The 21,856-nt window shown below is 37.6% G+C and overlaps 1 protein-coding gene across 11 annotated transcripts in view; it reads left to right on the top strand.

The window, feature by feature from the left end:
* The window catches only part of LOC131334672 (uncharacterized), a 103,412-nt gene that overhangs the window by 17,554 nt on the left and 64,002 nt on the right, over positions 1-21,856 (top strand). The window lies entirely within an intron of this gene.

Consider the following 21,856-nt stretch of genomic DNA (forward strand, 5'->3'; position numbering starts at 1 on the left):
ATGGAAAATACAGATGCAAAACTCACTTGTATTGTGAAATGGGAATTGACGCTGACACTTTGCTATTAGGATCAAAGTTGTTATGCCCCAAGTTGGTTTTCATATTTGTATTTTCTTTTCCCAACTCCAACTGCTGAAATGGGACACGCTTGTTGGTTTTACCCTTCATGGAAACAATTACCATATCAATGTTGTTACCCATGTATTATTCGGTTTGGCTTACTTCTAGTTTCTGCCCTCATTGAGTCATCACTTCAAATGGAAGAAAAGCTCTCATCTATGAGAATCTCTTTGCAATTTTCTGTCCTGTCTGTAGCTTCCATCTGTAGCTGCCACCCAGAAGATAGGGGACCATACTCCAAAAAGACGACTTTTTGCAGGTGAGAGATTATCTAGTGATACTCATTCTTGTATTTAACCTGCACCAAGTCAGACCAAGTTAAAGATGAGATGAGTAAATGAAGAAATATTCACTCCGTTGCTTCTGAGGAAGAATTCACTGCTGCAGGTACAGAAAACAGCGACACGAGAAGCTTAGAAACAGCAGATGCTGGGGGACCACGAAAGAGGCAACGGATTCTTAAAGGAAAACTATCACCTGGTAAAGTTAGAATAAGTTCAATATTGGATGAGTAACCAATACAAATTCACTTCTTTGCTTCTGAGGAAGAGTTTACTGCTGCAGGTACAAAAAACAGCGTCTCGAGAAGCTTAGAAACAGCAGATGCTGGGGGGCCGCAGAAAAGGCAATGCACTCGTAAAGAAAAACTGTCACCTGGTAATGCAATTGAGGAGGGTGCTGACAAAAAGGAAAGCTATGATCCTACCGGCTCACCTCCGCCAATAACCAAAGGCTCTAAGAGGAAACATGGCAAGAGAGTTGGTAATGGAAATTCGACTGTTTCCAAGAAGAAAGATAAAAGCACTAATTCCGAGGCGACAAATAAAAGCAACAGAAAATTAGAGACTGGTGCTAGCAGATCCAAGAGGAAAAAGGCAGTTGGTGTGCCCAGTAGGTCTTCCGCACGACTCATGGGGCCCCAGTCTAAGATGGTCAAGTCTCTTGAAACCGAACCTGAACCATCAGTGGGACCTAATGGCGATGTGGCTGATAGTGGCCATCACCAGTTTCCGACTGTTGCAGAGAGGGAGATTGCTGATAGTGCTCTTGGCGGCACAGAAGCTCCGTCAAATGGTGAGCTAAACACAAGCAAGAACCCTTTGGACGACCAAGCTGTTGCATTGGAGGACCAATCTGTTGCAGAAGACCAACCATTAAGTGGGGAAACTGTAATAACAGATGTGGAAAATCAAGAACAGGAAAACCCATTTGGGGAATCTTGGTCAGACCCATGCCTAGAATTTGCATTCAAGACTCTTTCAGGGGAAATGCCGGTCAAGGATAATCTTCAGACTCAAGGTAATTTCCAGGAACACTCCGAAAACCCTAATCCTCAAGCTGGTGGTTGCTTAGCATTATTAGACTTTGGTGTACCCAACTCTTACCAGAACAACAACAATGTTGTATCCGGTTTTGATGCACAAGAGGACCCTGTATCTGATTCTGGACCAATCAGTCCTAAATTCCTAGCCTCTGGAAATGTCAGCTCACTATTTGTAGATCCACCGGGGAAGCCTGTATCCGATGCCATTCCCCCCGGCTTCTCAGCTCACTCACCAACTTTTGATGGACCATCAAAGCCTGTATCCGATTTCATTCCCCCTGGCTTCTCAGCTTGCTCACCAATTTCCCTGGGCTTCTCAGCACGCTCACCGACTTGTGATGCACCATCGAACCCTGTATCCGATTCCATTCCCCCCGGCTTCTCAGCTCGCTCACCAATATTTGATGCACCGTCAAAGCATGTAGCCGATGCTGTTCCACGTTTTCCAGACAGTCCGTTATTCCTAGCCTCTGGAAATGCCAGCTCACCAATTTTTGGTGCACCGTCGAAGCATGTAGTGGATTCTGTACCACAGTTTCCAAACAGTCCTTTATTCCTAGCCGCTAGAAATGTTAACTCACCAAGTTTACATGCACCGGCGAAGCCTGAATCTGATTCTGTGCCACAGTTGCCGACTACTCATGCATTCCTAGCGTTTGGAAATGTCAGCTCACCAAATTACAGTGCTAATGCACCTCAACAATCTAACTGGGATGACAAGGAACACCGACCAAACCTGAACTTATAAAGGATAAGCTGGTTTCAGAAGCATGCCAAAGTTTGATCTTTATTTAAAAGCCTGCTTTCTTTAGAGGCTGTGTCGCATGGTGGTTTGAACTGAACCCCTGCCTTTGTGCATTTTGAGTCAGTGGCTTTGTGCTGTTATTAATCCACTGTATCGGATGTTGTAGTGTCGCAATGCCGACGTAATTTCTGATCTGCTAATGGTTGATCTTTAATAAATGGGATGGTTGCTAGAAAAGGTTAGAGAATATGAAATTCTTCTACTGAGAATCCTCTTTTGACTTGGCCCTATTTGGTTGCAGTTGTGAGTCTGTTTTGAGTTTCTTCTTGGCTGGTTTGAAACCTGTTATCTGAAATGAACCCATTCCCCAGAAAAATCAGACATGTTTGTCTTTCTGGATTTAAGCACGCAGCCCTTGCCTTGAATGACATATACACTAATATAGGTAACAAGATTTTCTCCCTGCCAAAGGCAGGATAAGAGAATATTTATTGGTTTGAGATATGATTTCTTGTGGTCCGAAAATAAATATGTAGATAAGCTGCTTCAGATATTAGCGTTGCTTTCTAACAACAGTCCCATTTAATGATCATGGCAATCATAATTTTTAATCGGGTCAATGAGTAATGTACTTACGCAAGTGGAGTGGTAGTCCAATAATAGGGCGCACCATGTACGCATTGGACATGGAGTTCAAATCTCGGTAACTTTCACCGAGCAAAAAAGAAGAGTAATGTACTTGCATAAAATGCAATTCAAATATCTTTTCACCGATCAAATATATATCTTAATTTGCTTTCTAGATGAAGTTTTAAAACCTTTAACCGAAAAAAAAAAAATAAATAAATAAAAAAAAAAAAAAAATATACACACACACTTACACACACAACTTCTTATAAGGGCGCCCTTACCGTATTACGGTAAGGACGTCCCTTTCCCGACTAATTTGCGATGATCCGAGCCGCTCAATGTGTTCAGAACATGATTTTAAGGGTACCCGCGAGAAATCAACAAAAAAAAAGACCGGAAAGGGCTTGATCCGAGCAATTTTTGTTTGTATTTTATAGAACGGTTCAAATAAAAACTGCTCAAATCAAGCCCTTCCCGGTCTTTTTTTTTGCTGATTTCTTGCGGGTACCCTTAAAATCACATTCTGAACACATTGAGCGGCTCGGATCATTGAAATATGGTAAGGAAAGGGGAGAAAAGGGGAAGCCCTTACCGTAATACGGTAAGGGCGCCCTTATAAGAAGTGGACTTTGTGTGTGTGTGTGTGTGTATATATATATATATCTTAATTTGCTTTCTAGATGAAGTTTTAAAACCTTTAACCGAATAAAGCAAAATTACACCGTAGATGGCTTTTTTAGATGTGGAGGAAGTGTTAGAAAACAAGTTTCCCAAGCCGTCATCCAAATGATTTTATATTTTCATATATTAAAAAAAAAAATAATAACGATCCTAAAAGTCGTGGCTTTCTTCTCTAATTGAAGAAATCAATATGAATCAAATTGAAGAATCAATTGATTAATCAACCTGACTATGGTTACTACCCAAATCGGTACAGATTGTGTGTACAAATGCTGTCAAATAATTCAATGATCCGTTGAAAAATTTTAAAATACTTTTTCGAGTAGTCTTGTAAAAAATTAGTTCAATTAGATAATTGTTAAGTGCATGTCCCTTGCTGAAGTTTTCTGCAGGCTTTGTTCCTGCATGTTGGGTTTTAAGACCGTTGCCCGAAAGATCAATTCTAGTTGTTTTCTTTGATGAATATTTAATTTACCAAAAAAAGGGGATTCATTTCACATAGAAGGTTTTTTTATCGTCTTTTCTACGGCAAGTTTTCTGTATGTTAACATGCGGGGAATGGCCCAGCAAGTTGTGGCAGGGAAAATTGGCCTTGTATTGTTCTCATTTAACCTTAGCTGGGCCTTGCTTTAGATTATACACCGGGTTTTTTGAAAAGTAAGCTTGATTGAGAATGAAAAACATGTGTTTGGTACTATTAATTTGGAGGCTTGGTGGCTGGCCAAAGAAGTCAGAAAGAAATTGGCTTGAATTCAATAGGTGTTGCCAAGATTGATTTTGATAGCCAAGATATGCGTAAAGTTAAATGCTGGGAGGAAAAGCCTCCAAGCATGGGTTTAGAATAGTGCTCCCTTTGGCTTATAAATTGGATGTTTTGCTAGAGAGAGAGAGAGAGAGAGAGAGAGAGGAACGGGGACCCTCCATAGGGGGTTTCCCCCACCAGTGTAGTGAGTTTGTGTGTGAGGAAGAGTGAGGAGAAAAGAAACAAAGAGAGTGAGGGGCGTGGGAGCAGCCCTAGACGGGGGTCCTCCCCGATAAAGTTATGTATTTGCATGTGCTTTGTTGTAAATCAATAGATAAGAGTTTATTTAGCGCATGAATTTGTGCCGCTTCCGCTTTCCAACAGGGTTGTCCCTTCGAGGGCGTCCGAAAAAATTGAAACGATACAGAGATTATATACTGGGTCTGGCAACCCGTTAGCCGTGCCACTGACAACAGAATGTAATGTAATGTTTGGGGTCGATGATATCAGCCTTTTTGCATGACAACTCCAATCATCTATTGTATCAACACATTCGTGAGGAAGAGGCTATATGTTCTCATCTGACCTATTTGACAAGGATATTTGCAAAGTTTTAATTGCTCATGGACTCAGCCTTAATGTGACATCCTACTTGTTCCGGTGTTAGATTGTTCCTCTGGGCATATTCGCAATTGCAACTGGACATGTATAACTTTTTTGGGCCTGTTTATCAGATATTAAGTATTTCTATTTTCTGGAGTGCTAGAAACTACAACCTCGTTCGTTTAAGGGTTTTGGATTTTCGATTCTAATAATTATTCTATTTCTCTCTACACTCATTATCTATAAATCCAAAACGAACGGGCTCATGTTCTATATGTTTCTCTCTTTCAATTTGTAGATGATAGCGGTAGGCATCATTTTTTAGCAACTTGGAGGATACACGTGTCCAAGTAAGCCTGTTTTAGTACATGATATTTAAAAGCTCTATAGATCAATCAGCCGAATGCTCTTTCTTTTGCTTGCCTTTCTACAGACGGTGCCTTACGTCGTGAAGATTGCACCCAAAGCAATGTTTCTCATTGAGATTAGATATTCAAAACTTCTTTTACCATAAGCTTTGAAGTATATGGTTAGTATTTAGGAGTCACAAAATTTTTCTTGATTCTCGAATAATAACCATATACTTCCAACTATATAGTAAAAGAATTTCAAATAAGTTACCCCAACTTGGAACGTAGCTCTGGGTGTGATCTTCATGTAATGACCTAAGTTTAGACAGGCAAGCAAGAAGTTAAAGTTATGACCTAAGTTTAGACAGGCAAGCAAGAAGTTAAAGTTTCCGCTGATTGATATGTAGAGTTATTAAATGTTTTGTACTAAAAAATTAACGAGCCTACAGGTATCATCTACGAATTGAAAGCGAGTCAAAATTAACAGAAACATGTGATTTTTAGCACTCTACAAAGTATATAACATCCGGTTAATTAGCCCAAAAAAATTTACCCGTCCCGTTGTTGCTCCAAATATGCCCGGTAAAACAATCAACACGAGAACAATTATACAAGACACAAATATCTCAATCAAAGGAACACAAATATCACAGCAACTTGTGTTGGCTTCTGCTTTGCAAGTAACTCGAAGCCCTGTCTCTCTCCTGCTTCATACATTTTTCAACCTAAATATCCAACACACAAAAACAACTATCGTTCTCATACCATTTTCATTCTCATTCGGATTTAGTTTCAATATCCAAAAACATCTCTTCGGGATTTAGCTACATATATGGTCGTTTAGTTTCTCTGGAAAACAGGTTTCGAAAATTATTAGCTAAACAAGTTAACCAGTACATTGAACACTAGAAGGATGACCTTAAGCATGTAATCTTTGTAAGAAAGGCTCGCAATCCAGATTGAGGCTTTGTGGCGTCTTTAAGCACAGCTTCTTCAAAGTCCTTTCCTTAATACTTCGTTGACCCCTCTCCAATCTCCACATAGATATCAAAAACATTCTTCACTAGGGCTTGATCAATTTGCTCCTTTAAGTTCTCGATCAATCTAAAAACAATAAATGTCATGTCTTCAAAAACATTCACCAACGGCACAACAAAATGCGTTTGGGTTCTAGGACGACAAATGCACATAAAGAAATGACACCTTAGATGCACATAGGAATCAATGTATCACCTTGATACGATTTTTGCAAATTCAAGGATAAAACACACTCATGTGGGCATTTGATGAAAGACATTGGCTACTAGGTAACCAAAAAAAGAAAAAAATTATAAACCGGAATGTAAATTGATGAGCACTTAATTATGAATGAATAATTTTTCATGCAAGAAAGCAAGGGGTAAAATTGAAATTTACAATACCGAATTGTAAATTTACATAACCTATTGTAGAATTTGTATTCAAGTATGAGCTACTTCTATCTCTTGCTTTTACTCACTATTCTCTCTCTTCTTATGAATACCGAAATTTTGTGTTCCTCTTCAAAACACTAAGGACTTCTCTGTATTTCTGTTTATTTCCCATAGCGATATGTTTGTATGTCCTCTTCCTTTTCTATTTTTCAGTGCTCTTGTATTTAATATGTACAAAACCAAGTTTAAGTTTCAATTATGACATAGAGGATCGATGGTTTTTGGTTTGTGTGTTTACTGGGGGTTTTTAATGGAGAAGATAAAGGGACAGATTTTCTACCTTTACAACATTATAATGGTAGGGCTCCTTGTGATCCTTCATATAATATCGTTGCTTTCTACTTCATGTTTAAACAAGAAGTGTCCGCATAAGAATTAGTTCAAACTGTTTTTGCTTGTCATTGATGCGTTATTCCTACTGAACCTATTTTTGAAGGGGTCTAATGGTGCTATTATAATGCTTCTATGGTTGTATTGAAGCCAAAGTAAGTTGCACACGAGACTCAGTATAATCATAGAAGCGTTATAACAGCACCATTAGGCCCCACTCAGAAATAGGTTCAACACAAATAACGCATCCATGAGAAGCAAAAATAGTTGAACTAATTCCCGTGCAAACACTTCTTGTTTGAACATGAAGTAGAAAGCTACGATATTATATGAAGGACCACAAGGAGCCCTACAATTATAACATTGGAAGGCAAAAAATTAATCCTTTTATCTTCTCCACTAAAAGTCCTAGTAAACACCCAAACCAAAAACCATCGAACCACTACTTCACTCATAATTGGAACTTAAAAGGTTAGGTTTTGTTTTGTACATATTAAATACAAGAGCACTAAAAAATAGAAAAGGAAGAGGAGATACAAACATATCACCTTGGAAAATAAACAGAAATATAGAGAAGTCCTCAGTGTATCGAAGAAGAACACGAAATTTCGGTATTCGGAAGAAAGAGAATGGTGAGTAAAAGCAAGAGAAAGAAGTAGCTTATAATTGAAGCTTTTTTGGAAATTCCTCTCTGATCGAAAGAGGAGAAGGTTAGGTTATGGTGTCAACGTCAAAAACTTTTTTTTTTTTGCTTAGTGGCTAATTTAAGGAATTATACATGAGAGGAGTAAGATTGCTCTTCTTTATAGAGGCATTAGTGTAAGTTGGTTAGTAACAGATTGCATCTTATATGGAGAAATATAAGGAGCTAGAAGTGTAAGTTAATTAGTTAGTAACAAATTGCATCTTATATGGAAAAATATAAGGAGCTAGACCTAGTATCCTTGCCATTCCAATTTTATCATATATTTTCTAAAGAGCAGGTAGACCTAGTCTCACTATGTATTTTGAATAAATCTCACATCCTCTATTTTTTACTTGGGGATTACTCTCTTAAGGAGACTGCCTATTATCACGTACGTGAGAGAGACTGGCCTTTGGTTGTGTTTGGTTGGGAGTTTAGTTTAGTTTAATTTTGGTAGTGGGTGGAGAGAGAAATAGAGTAATGATTGGAGAGAGATAGAGAGAGATGAGAAAGTAATAATTGAAAAAATAGGGTAATTATTGGGGAAAGAAATAAGGTAATGATTGAAAACAAAATAAAAACTAAAACTAAACGGTGAACCGAACAAAGCCAATTGAGGCATATAGCAAATTTAAAAATATGGCCTAGGTTCTTGTAAGTGGTAATACAAGGTAAAAAAATTGAACATGGTATTTTTAATTTCGTAATTTAACTAAAATAATTTTTTTAAAATTTAAACCATTCAAAAAATTAATCAAGCATAACGATGTACTGCTGACACCATGCGTTTTCTCTAACTAGCTAATCATGAAATTAACTATATTCTTGTAAGAATATTATTTTAGCAATAAAAAATTATTTATTTTTAAGCTTTTTCTTATTAAAGTTTGTTGAGTAGAAATAAGTTATTTTCGATTATCTATTGTAAACCGTGATCTATTTGGTTCTCAGGCAAACGAACAGTGGCCCGAATCTTTCCCATGCGTATTTTCCTCTTGAAACGCAGGGGAGATTTTTTCCATTAGAAAGATACGAAATCAGGTATCACTTCCATAATTTGGGGCTATTTAATGTTAACTGTGGTTAATCTTGGTAATTAAGACCTACAAGTTAGTAACAAGGAATAGGGGCGATGGTAACGTTTACCCTTGTTTGATGAGGGTGAACAAAATCGGACTCAGTAAAATTAGTGATGTGTGTGTGTATATCCTTAATTGTTGACTTTGTAGAATAATAATAATGTACGTACTAAATTAGCATTGAGTTGCCATACGTATTTAGGTGGGGATGATGTTTTTTTTTTCTTTCCAATATTGTATATATCAGCGGGGATTAGTGAGTTAGTCCACATGGTGTTCAGAGTCTATTCATAGCCCTGAACCCACAAACCGCCTACAACGTGATTCGAACCTTGATCTCCCATAAGGGAGAGCCAGGAGTTACCAACTGGGCCCATTGGTAGGTTGGGGTTATGTTGGCTATGTGCATTTAGGCACAAGCATTTAACTTATCATGTAACTATACTATAATTGTTAAGGTAACAAAAATTGGAGTAGTATATATGAGGTAATTAAATACAGATGCGCGCATTTAACTTATTCTGACATTTAACTTATTCTGAATATGTTTGTCCCTTGCTGATGCTTTCTGCAGGTTTTGTTCCTGTATGTTTTGGGTTGTAAGACCACTGCCCGAAGGATTCTAGTTGTGGCAGGGAAAATTGGCCTTGTATTGTTCAAAATTTGGCCATAGCTGGCCCCTTGCTTTAGATTATATATATAGACCGGGTTGTCCCTTTGGGGACATCCAATAAAAATTTGAAACGATACAGAGATTACATACTGGGTTTGGCAACGCGTTAGCCATGTCCCTCACGACAGTATGTAATGTAATGGTTGGGATGATATTAGCCTTTTTGCATAACAACTCCAATCATCTATTGTATCAACATGAAACGTTCGTGGGGAAGAGGTTTTCTATCTTCTCATTCGACCTATTTGACAAGGACGGGGAACGATGGGATATTTGCAAAATTAATTGCGGATGTAAATTTCTTTCTTTTGCCAATGTTAGGGTTTGGGTGTTTTGGGCTTTTACTGTTGGGCTTATCCTCTTGTACTTGGGCTTTTAGACTTTCTTTTGTTGGGCTTTTATTTGAATATTAAGACCTCTTAGTTATTGGGCATTGGGGTGTCTCGATCCTTGGTTGGCATCTTGTCTTGTGAATCAAGGGTGTAGGGCACTTGTTGCCTTTTTTCTTGCTCCTGTTAGTCTTTGTAATCACTTTCAAAGATTAATAATTATTTTTTTGCCATTCAAAAAAACAAAAACAAAAATTCTTTGTTGTTTCCCTTCCGGCCTAGGTGTTAACACTCGACAACATTGGCTTAGGACCAGACATCAAACTTCGTTCAATAGGAATAGTTGTGTCCCGTATAACTGTTCCGGTGTATATTGTTCCTCTCGGCATATTTGCAGCCACAATTGGACAAGTATAACTTTTCTAGGCCAATTTATCAAATATAATTATCTCTACTTTGTAGAATACATAGAAACCGCATGTTTCTATTTGATACTCTCTTTCAATTTGCAGATGATAGCAGTAGGCGTCATTGTTCAGCTCCTTGGTTGATACATGTGTTTGAGTAGGCCTGTTTTAGTACATGATATTTAATATCTCTAGATCAATCAGCCGAAAATTCTTTCTTCTTGCTTGCCCGTCTAAAGCTGAGCCACTACATGAAGATAGCACCCGAAGCTATGTTCGTTGTTGAGATAAGATATTGCAAACTTCTTTTTCTATAAGCTTCGAAGTATATGGTTAGTATTCAGGAGTCACATACTTTTGCTTGATTCTCGAACGATAACCATATACTTCAAACTATGTAGAAAAATAATTTTAATATGTTACCCCAACTAGGAACATAGCTCTGGGTGCAATCTTCATGTAATGACCCAAGCTTAGAAAGGCAAGCAAGAAGTCAGAGTTTTCGGTTGATTGATCTGTAGAGTTATTAAGTATTTTGTATTAAAACGAGCCTACTCAAATACGGGTATCCACCTCGCAGCTGAAAAATGATGCCTACAGCTATCATCTACGAATCGAGAGAGACTAAAAAATAGAAACATCTAGTTTCTAGCAGTAGTACTCTACAAAGTAAAGACAATTAACATCTAATCGCCCAAAAAAGTTAACTTGTCCCATTGTTGCTCCAAATATGCCCAGAAAAACAATCAACACGAGAACAATTATACAAGACATAAATATCCCAATCAAAGGAAGTTCGATGTTTGGACCAAAGCCAGTGGTGTGCTGTCGTGTGCTAAAAGAGAAAGTATGTGTACTACGCATAACTTTTTCTTTCGTGTTTATTGATTTTTTATTTTATTTTATAACATATTGGGCACGCATATTTGTGTAATTTTGATCTTTTTTAGGAAAAAACCTACTATATATAAGTGAAAAAGAAGAAAAAAATGACGTTTTATAAATGCTCTTACCGATGTCAGATAAAACTAATTTTTTTTCCAGAAACCCTAAACAAATTATCTTAAAGAAAATTAATATCTCTGATAATTTTTTTGATATCCAAGACGGGCCCAAAAGAGTATTGTACTCGGTGTTTGTACAGTTCTTGCTGTACTTGTAGCACCTCTGAACAAATAAATAAGTGAAAAAGAAGAAAATGCCTTTTTCAAACAGAGAAGGAAATAGGGAAATACCTCGTAGAAGACAAACTTTTCTTCTCCATGCTGTTTGTTCTTTGGTAATTTGAAGGATTGCACAACTATTCTGTATCTTTGGCATCCACTGTCAGATTTTTTTTTTTGGTAAAAAAAAAAGAGAGTCAGATTACAGTGAGATCAATCTCTCTCTAAATATACACACACACACATATGTATATGTATGTATATATATATATATATACAGTCGGGTTCCGGTGAGGGATCCCGCATTTTTTTAAAATGCGGGACTCCCCTTCCCGATTGAATTTCGATGATCCGAGCCGCTCAAAGTGATCAGAACGTGATTTTAAAGGTCCCCGCTAGAAATCAACAAAAAAAATGACCGGAAAGGGCTTCATCTGAGCAGTTTTCATTGAACGGTTCAAAAAAAACTGCTCGGATGAAGCCCTTCCCGGTCATTTTTTTTGCTGATTTCTCGCGAGGACCCTTAAAATCACGTTCTGCACACATTGAACGGTTCGGATTTTCAAAATTTGATCGGGAAATGAAAGTCCCGCATTTTAACAAAGTGAGGGATCCCTCACTTGATAATTTGTAGTACTCAGTCGGGTTCCGGTGAGGGATCCCGCATTTTAAAAAAATGCGGGACTCCCCTTCCCGATTGAATTTCGATGATCCGAGCCGCTCAAAGTGATCAGAACGTGATTTTAAAGGTCCCCGCTAGAAATCAACAAAAAAAATGACCGGAAAGGGCTTCATTTGAGCAGTTTTCATTGAACGGTTCAAAAAAAACTGCTCGGATGAAGCCCTTCCCGGTCATTTTTTTTGCTGATTTCTCGCGAGGACCCTTAAAATCACGTTCTGCACACATTGAACGGTTCGGATTTTCAAAATTTGATCGGGAAATGAAAGTCCCGCATTTTAACAAAGTGAGGGATCCCTCACTTGATAATTTGTAGTACTATATATATATATGTAGTACTATATATGCACAGTGTAGCATCCATTTACAATAGAGAAGAATGATCGTACCTGATTGGGAGGTTGTAAACAAAGAAGGGGAAAGTGGCAGGATTCCGCAGTTCTCGATCTCTTCTTCTTTTTTTAACTCAGATATATATCCGGGCAAGTTTATACACATCACGACTAATCTTGGAATATCAATCGCATTTTTACTTGCGGGAATCTCAATTATAACTAATCTCAATTATAACTAGTGCAAAGCTCTATATGTACTGACTCGTGTAAACAAAAAAGTGGAGGGGCAGTGGGGGTATATGTTAGTTTGGAGTGGGAGTAATTTTACCCTTCTACTTTGTAAAAAAGAAAATGAATTGAAGGTTTAGTGGAAATTCCTCTCTGATTAAAAGATGAGAAGGTTAGGTTATGGTGTCAACGACTAAATTTTTTATTTTTTTTGCTAAGGGACTAATTTAAGGAACTATATATGAGAGGAGTATGATTCCTCTTCTTTATATAGGCACACTAGCGCATGCCTTCAGGAACAGCTAGATTATTGTAAGTTAGTTACTAATTGCATTTTATGGAGAAATATAAGGAGCTAGACCGAGTCTCCCGTGTCAGTTCAATTTTATTGGAGGTTCCCAAAAGGGCAGCTAGACCTAGTCTCCCCATATCATTTCAATTTTATCGAGGTTCCCGAAAGGACAGCTAGACCTAGTTTTACCAGGTATTTTGAACTAATCTCACATTCTCTAATTTTTACTTGGGGATATATATACTCTCTTTAGGAGACCACCTACCACCTATTATCACGTAAGAGAATTTGGTGTTAACTTGTCTTACTAGGTATTTAGAGCATGGCTTTTCTTTTCTTTTCTTTTTTGTTTCAGTTGATGTCACTTTCCTAATATTTTTTTTTGGAATATCAAAAAGAATTTTTATTAATTTTCGAAAACAAATTACAAAGATTAAAAGGAGCCTAAGCACAAGGCACAAGGAATTTAATAGTTAATCTGTTCATTTTGGGTCTAAACACCCCTGCGCACAGTCTCAATAAATTTTCTCTACGCTTTCTAATTAATCATTACTCTCAAAAACCTCCCTCAAAATCCAAACCGATCAGGATATAATGAATATGTTTGTTTATTTACCTTTACAACAAAGTCCACCACCAACGTAGAGTTCTGAATATGTTTGTTTATTTACCTTTACTTTTTTTGTTTGTGAAAAATTGTAAACTAGATAGTAGCTACACCAACATATTGCGAAACTGGGCTGATTAAAAAAATATAAACATGATTCAAAATTAGAAATTAAATAAAAAATTAGTCATAGATACAACCAATCATAAAGAGTGGAAGTAGCACCAAAAAATATAGTATGACCGTTGGTCCGTTGAGCTTTCTAGCCCGCCAGCCAGCCTGGCTGGCTTTTGGCCCGCTAGCTCATCAGTTGGGTAGCCTCTGGGCTGGGCTTGGTCCTCATTTTAAGGTACATAGCTGGGCCCGTCCGGCCCGCAAAAAAGCCTGCTCGGCCCAGCCTTGGGTAGTGACTTGGCATGCTGGCCCTGCCCGGCCCAATGATGACCCTTAGCTAGACCTAGTCACCGCGATCCTCGTGGCGGCGGCGTTTCGGATCCTATTGCTTTAGGTTTTGCCGTTTTGGGTGTTTGGGCTTAATTTATTGTTGGGCTAATCCCTTGTATTTGGACTTTTAGGCCTTTACTGGTGTTTGGGCTGCGTCACATTTGGTCTTTACTTGCTTTATTTGGGCTTGTGGCCTTTAGGTAATGGGCTTCGGCCTTTGGGGGTTCTTTTTGGTTGGCATCTTGGCAAACAAAGACTTGGGTCTCGGATGGGCAGTTATTGCCATCCTCCTTGATCCTTTTAGTCTTTGTAATCACTCAAAGATTAATAAAAAAAAAATCGCCATTCTATAAAAGGTATTTTGAACGAATCCCACATTCTCTGTTTTTACTTGGGGATTACTCCCTTAAGGAGACCGCCTATTATCACGTGAGAGAAAATTTGGTGGTAAACTGTTGCATGCGGAATGAGTTCGGTTAATTAACGTCTTGAAGTAGCCATTTACAGAATTGTAGACATTTACAAAGAATAATCGAGAGCAGAAAAATTAAACAAGAATGACGCAATACAACGGAAAGAGTGGTAGTTGGGAAACTAGAGGTCGTGAGTTTGAATACGAGTAGTGGCGATTCTAGCGAAGTTGACTACATTATTGTTTCATCACCAAAAGTTATTTTTTCTTTGTAATGAGATTTTATGTGGTTCTGAATCAAGCAAATCACTTAATCGTACTCCATGGGTGTTGCAGTTGTTTCTCTATAGTGATCAGAGGAGAAATTCAGTTAATGTAGAATGCCCTAGCTATCCTTTTCTAGCTACAAAGATAGCCGACTACATATATAAGCCCGGCCTGCAAAAACGCGTAACTAGCCATTGCGGTCCATATGACCCTGTTCGGACTTGTTTCTATTCATAACAATAATCTTGAATGCATAACTTTGGTATAAAATTCAATAGCATCGGCTGTTTGATTGATATTTTGTTCGAAGTCGAGTGGTTACAGGAAATTAAGGCAAAGTTTAGGGTGTGTTCTATTTCATATCAATTTGTAATGAATTTCTCGTTTTTATCAAAATATCAAGAGAAATAGACTTAAAATGTCGTGAAAAATAAAAAATGTACAAAATTTTGAAATCCCTTTCCTTGTACACCCTATGTTCTAAGTGATCTCAAGACCGTTAGACCGGTACAGCTGTGTTTGAGTTCAAACAAACTAAATCTTTTTGGGCTCGTGTTGTTAGATACTCTCTCTCTCTTTCTCTCTCTCTCTTTCTCTCTCTCTCTCTCTCTCTCAAGTTCAAGTGGTCTTAATTAGGGAAAATCTAGTCCTAGTTCAGTCAATATTTCCTAATTCTGTAACTTGAACTCCAAGATTCATAGTCTGAGGAAACCAAATCCCAGTTCGATCAAACTTACGATTGATTCCCCTTCTAAATACAACAATGATCAAAACGCACGTCCCATTCCTATATATATGACTATACGTATACCCATTGTTGCCCTACAAATTTCACCTGGTTTTCTTCTTATTCACTGCAAAACATTCTTCTATTCTTCATTCTCTGTTTCTTTTCTTCTCTGTTTCCTCGTCCTCTGTTTTGCACATAAACACCCAAAGAAAAAGAACAAGAAGATGGATAATAATTCTCTAACTGCCGATGATTTTGAGGGTATCCAGCCCAAACCCAATTGCTTTGAGTTTGATAATTTGGTGGCGGTGGCTTTTGTGGCCCTTGCTAAATCCATAGGAATGCCGAAGACGGAGGTCATACGGAAACTGCAGCGGAGCAAGAACCCTGATGTTGTTGTTGATAATGAGAAAGAAAGAGGTGAGAGAAACAAATCCCTCTATGATCAACCCTCTCTTCCAAATCCAAGTTCATTCATAAACATTCGAAAGAGAAAAAGATCACCAATGAGGGAGAATGTTAAGCCTCCTCCTAGCACTGTTCCGTCAATACTAATCCCTATCGATAAAGAACCAAAGGTTGAGGCATTGATGATGTTAGAGAGACAAGAATGCTTTAGCGTCGATGCAGAAGTCAAGAAAACCCAAACGGGTCCTCTGGAAAAACGTATTCGGTCCGATATTGGTTGCAGTAATGGAGAAAACACCAGGCCAACGAAGAACCCTAAAGTTGGGGAGGATTGTGGTCCGGTCCCACATCCAGATTTGTCTATTCCTAGTAGCAAGAAACCTGAAGAAGTTGTTGATGAGGAGAGAGAAAGAGGAGAGCGAGATAAATACCTCGATGATCAGCCCTCTCTTCCAAATCCAAGTTCATTCGTAGACATTCCAAAGAGAAAAAGGTCACCAATGAGGGAGAATGTCAAGCCTCCTCCTAGCACTATTCCATTAATATTAATCCCTATCGATAAAGAACCAAAGATTGAGGCACTGATGATGATAGAAAGAGATAAAGAAATCTTTGGCGTTGATGTGAAAGGCAAGAAAACCCAAAGGCCTTGTGTGCGAAAACGTATTCGGTTTGATATTGGTTGCAGTAATGGAGAAAAAGCCAGGCCAATGAAGAAGAAGAAGAAGAGGGATTGTGGTCCGCTCCCGCCTCCCGATTTGCCCCAAAACTTCAGAGAAAAAATCCAAGCGCTCAATGGTTGTGAGTTGAAATTGGTAATCCAAAAGCTGCTCAGCATATCCGATTTGGACAGTAAAAAGTATCGTATGTCGATTCCGATTGGCGAAATCAGAAACGAGTTCCTGAGAAGTGAGGAGAAGGCTATGTTCGACTCGGGAAAGGAGAAAGGGAAGATAAAGGGCATAGAGGTTGAGCTAATTGAGCCTTCATGCGAAAGGGTGACTACATTGAGTCTGAGGAAGTGGTGGATGAATAAGGGCAATGGGAAAACTAACCCTATATATAATTTGGCGAATATAAACTGGTATAACAAGGTTGTCTTGGGTAATGGCCTGGGCGAGAAAACGGTAGTGCAGCTGTGGGCATTCCGTGTGGAAGGAAAGCTACAGTTTGCACTAGTGAAAGTCGAGGGTGCGGGTGGTGGTGAGGTTGGTGGACATGGTGGCGAGGGTGGGGGAGAGAGTGGAATCGGTAGCAGCAGCGGAGGGAATGGCCGTAGTGAAGCTGATACTACATCATAGTGTGCAGCAGCAGAGGGCTATCTCTATCTGTGCTCAGTTTAATTATATCTCTTGTTGATTGTTTTAGTTTTGGATGCATGACATAGCTAGGAAAGAAGTTTAATTAGTATTTAGTTTTGATGATTTTGCTGATTGCGGTGTAATTAATTTAGGATGATATGGGACATGATTTTAATCTTGTTTGATTGCTTATTACATCTTCTCTGTGTCTATGTACGTAAGACGCATGCATGGGGTGGTGCATGGTATAAGATGAGAGGAAGTTTAGACTTTTCTCTTTGTCTTTCTCCTTCCATTCATTACTCACAAAAACATTTCTCAAAACTCAAACCGAACAGGATATAATGAATATGTATGTTTATTTACCTTTACAACAAAGTCCACCGCCAACTTGGAGTTCTGAATTTGTTTGTTAATTAGTAACATATTGCAAAATTGGCCTAATAAAAAAAACATATTTCAAAATTTGAAATAACAAAATAGACATAGATACAACCAATCATAAATGTTTTACCAAACCTACGAACAACTAGAAAAATGAATGTGATCACCAATGAATAAAAGAATCTTAATTAATACAAATTCTCTTTGCGTAAATGAATCAAAAACCAACTCAAATAAGGCAGTGAAGCTTGGGCGAGATATCACTAAGCAGCCATTCAGACATGATCTTGTAAGCTTCTTGTGTCAAGTGAACTCCGTCCCAATTAATGTGGTCATTTGGGTTCTGACAAACTGGAATCCCAGGGGCTCCACACATCTGCTTCAAATTAAGGCTTTGTTTGGATGACAAGTATCTTAGAAAGGAATGAGAATATGAAGATTAAGGCTGTGATTGGGAGACAAGTATTTTAGAGAGGAATGAGAATGTGATTCCGAAATTCTTTGCTATGTTTGTGAAGAGTGAGAATGTGAATGAGATTGCTAATCTTCCAATTCAGGAGAAATCACATTCCTAAATATAGGAGGAATTTGATCCCTCCCATTCCCCATAGGAGTCATTGATTCCTAGCTTGATCAATATAAAAAGGAAACATTTGACTTTTAAATATTTTCAAAATAAATGATTCATAGAGAAGATTACTTAATTAATCCAAACGTCAGAATAGAATACTGCGGATATTGAATTACCCTGGTAATCAAATTCTTATTCATAAAAAAGATTACTGGTGTCCAAACCGAGCCTTGTTAACACGCATGCATCATCAAATCTTGAACGCATAGTAAAAAGAAGGATGTTTATCGTGATCACTAAGTCCGTGTTCTTCTTGTTGCGAAGGATAGATCGACTCACAAAGAGATCTAGCATTGCGAAAAAGGTGCAGAACATGGACAGAATGGAAGATGTTTAAGGCTCCGTAATCAGTTACTCTGATCTGCATCAGCCATGCAGTTAGGCCTGTCAATGGGCCAGATCTGATCCGGATCCGACAGATCCGGATCCGATCCGGATCCGACAGACTCGAATTCGATAGCGATTATCCGGATCCGAATCCGGAAAATCCGGATTTGATCTGAAAATCCGAATCTGATCCAAAAACATTTTTACTTCAAAAATTTTAGCAAAAAAAAAATTTTTTAAAAAAAAAAACAATTTTTTTTTTCTAAAAAAAAAAATTCAAAAAATTCAAAAAAAAAATAAAAAATACAACTTCTTAAAATTTACTGTTTTTTTAAAAAAATAAAGTTCGGATTCGGATTGATAACGGATTTAATCCGATCTGATAAGAGATTTAATCCGATCCGATCCGTATTTGGATTATCGGATCGACATTATCGGATCGGATTCGGATTCGGATCGGATCCGGTCCATTGACAGGCCTACATGTAGTACAACAATTTCTAAGTTAAATATTGATAATAGTTTAGAAGAAGTCGATTTAATTAATTCGATATTTGGCTCGATGAAAAATTACGTAGATTGAATTTGTTGGGGAAACTTACTCTTAACGGCATTGCTTATGGCTCGAACAACATCTGGCACAATGTTTACCCGTCCCGTTGTTGCACCAAATATGCCCGAAAAACAATCAACACGAGAACAATTATACAATACACAAATATCTCAATCAAACGAAGTTCGATGTTTGGATCGCATGCTAAAAGAAATTATGTGCACTATGCAAAAACTTACTTCGTGTTTATTTATTTATTTGTAACATTGGGGTTGGACTGCCGAACTTGTGTAGTTTTGATCTTTGAAAAAAAAACTACTATAGCTCTAAAATACTTTGAAACTTGTGTATGGCGGTCGCCTGAACTACTCATCTGCCCCTCAATTTGTCCTTGTGACTCATCTGCCCCTCGATCTGTCCTTGTAACAAAACCTACCATTAGCTTAGAGAAAAAAAAAAAACAAAAACAAAACCTACCATTAGCAATCTTTATTTTCAGTTCTTTTGGCTCCGTTCAGTTGCCAGGAAAGTACAGGAAAGAATGGGAAAATCATCTTTTTCATGATTTTTGTAGTGTTCAGTTGACAGGAAAGTAGTGGGAAACATGTTTTTAAGTTTTCCTGCAGGAATTACTTTCCTGCAAAAGTGATCCTGCAAAAAACACAGGATTTTGCGTCGCGGGAAAAGGAAAATGAGTGAACACTCACAAAATTTTTCCAAAAGTTTCTTTTTCCTGACAAATGAACAACTAAACCTTAATTATTCTTGCAAAATTCTTTTGTCAAATGAACACTCACAGGAAAATAATTTTCTTTTTCTTTTACTTCATGTCACTTCACTTTTTTTGGGAATCAATTTCCCACACAACTTTCTCGACAACTGAACGGAGCCGTGTCACGAGCATTTTATCTAACACTTAAAAGGGCACGTCCCAAAGTCACTAAACCCTTTATTCTACAACCACTCGATTCTTTCAATGTAAAAATAAAAACCATGCACATAAGAATCAATGTATCACCTTGATACGATTTTTGCAAATTCAAGGATAAAACATACTCATGTGGCATTTGATGAAAGACATTGGCTACTAGGTAACAAAAAAAAAAAAAAATCATTAACGGAATGTAAATTGATGAGCACTAAATTATGAATGAATAATTTTTCATGCAAGAAAGCACGGAGTAAAATTGAAATTGACAATACCGAATGTAAATTTACATAACCTATTGCAGAATTTGTATTCAAGTATGAGCTACTTCTATCTCTTGCTTTTAGTCACTATTCTCTCTCTTCTTATGAATACCGAAATTTTGTGTACCTCTTCAAAACACTAAGGATCGACTTCTCTGTATTTCTGTTTATTTCCCATAGCGATATGTTTGTATGTCCTCTTCCTTTTTTATTTTTCAGTGCTCTTGTATTTAATATGTACAAAACCAAGTTTAAGTTTCAATTATGAGTGACGCAGAGGATCGATGGTTTTTGGTTTGTGTGTTTACTGGGGGTTTTAATGGAGAAGATAAAGGGACAAATTTTCTCCCTTTACAACATTATAATGGTAGGGCTCCTTGTGATCCTTCATATAATATTGTTGCTTTCTACTTCATGTTTAAACAAGAAGTGTCCGCATGAGAATTAGTTCAAACTGTTTTTGCTTCTCATTGATGCGTTATTCCTGCTCAACCTATTTCTGAAGGGGTCTAATGGTGCTGTTATAATGTTTTTATGATTGTACTGAAGCCAAAGTTAGTTGCACACGAGACTCAGTATAATCATAGAAGCGTTATAACAACACCATTAGGCCCCTTCAGAAATAGGTTCAGCACAAATAACGCATCCATGAGAAGCAAAAATAGTTGAACTAATTCCCGTGCAAACACTTCTTGTTTGAACATGAAGTAGAAAGCTATGATATTATATGAAAGACCACAAGAAGCCTACAATTATAACATTGGAAGGCAAAAAATTAATCCCTTTATCTTTTCCACTAAAAGTCCCAGTAAACACCCAAACCAAAAACCATCGAACCACTACGTCACTCATAATTGAAACTTAAAAGGCTAGGTTTTGTTTTGTACATATTAAATACAAGAGCATTAAAAAATAGAAAAGGAAGAGGAGATACAAACATATCACCTTGGAAAATAATTAAACAAAAATATAGAGAAGTCCTCAATGTATTGAAGAAGAAAACGGAATTTCGGTATTCGGAAGAGAGAGAATAGTGAGTAAAAGCAAGGGAAAGAAGAAGCTAATAATTGAAGCTTTTTTGGAAATTCCTCTCTGATCAAAAGAGGAGAAGGTTTGGTTATGGTGTCAACGACAAAAACACACACACACACATATAATATATGGGGCGGTTCCGCGGACACTTAAAAAAACCCTTAAAAAACCCCCCCAAGTTTCTGATCGAATTTTGATGATCCGGGCTGCTCAATGTAATCAAAACGTGATTTTAAGGGTGCCCGCGAGAAATCAGCAAAAAAAAAAAGACCGGGAAGGACTTCATCCGAACAATTTTTTATTGAACTTTATTGAACGATCCAATAAAAAACTGCTCAAATTAAGCCCTCCCTGGTTAGTTTTTTTGGCCAATATCTCGCGAGCACCCTTAAAATCACATTGTGAACACATTGAGCGGTTCGGATCATCAAAATTTGATCGGAAACTATGAGATTAAGATTTGCAGTGTTTTTTTAAGTGTCCCCGGAATCGCCCCGATATATATATATATATATAATAAAACAGAGCTGTGTTTGAATCCAAAAGATAACCAACGCTCTAGATTTATCTTAACACCTACATAAATCTCTACCTTTCATTCTACAATGGCATTTTTGTAAATATAATATCCATCCAAGGGTCATCATCTATAATACAAGGTGGCCCACACATTTTTCCTGCATAAATCTTCACCGTTTAAT

This window comes from Rhododendron vialii, chromosome 7a, assembly GCF_030253575.1.
Source record: "Rhododendron vialii isolate Sample 1 chromosome 7a, ASM3025357v1".
Classification (NCBI taxonomy): Eukaryota; Viridiplantae; Streptophyta; class Magnoliopsida; order Ericales; family Ericaceae; genus Rhododendron; species Rhododendron vialii.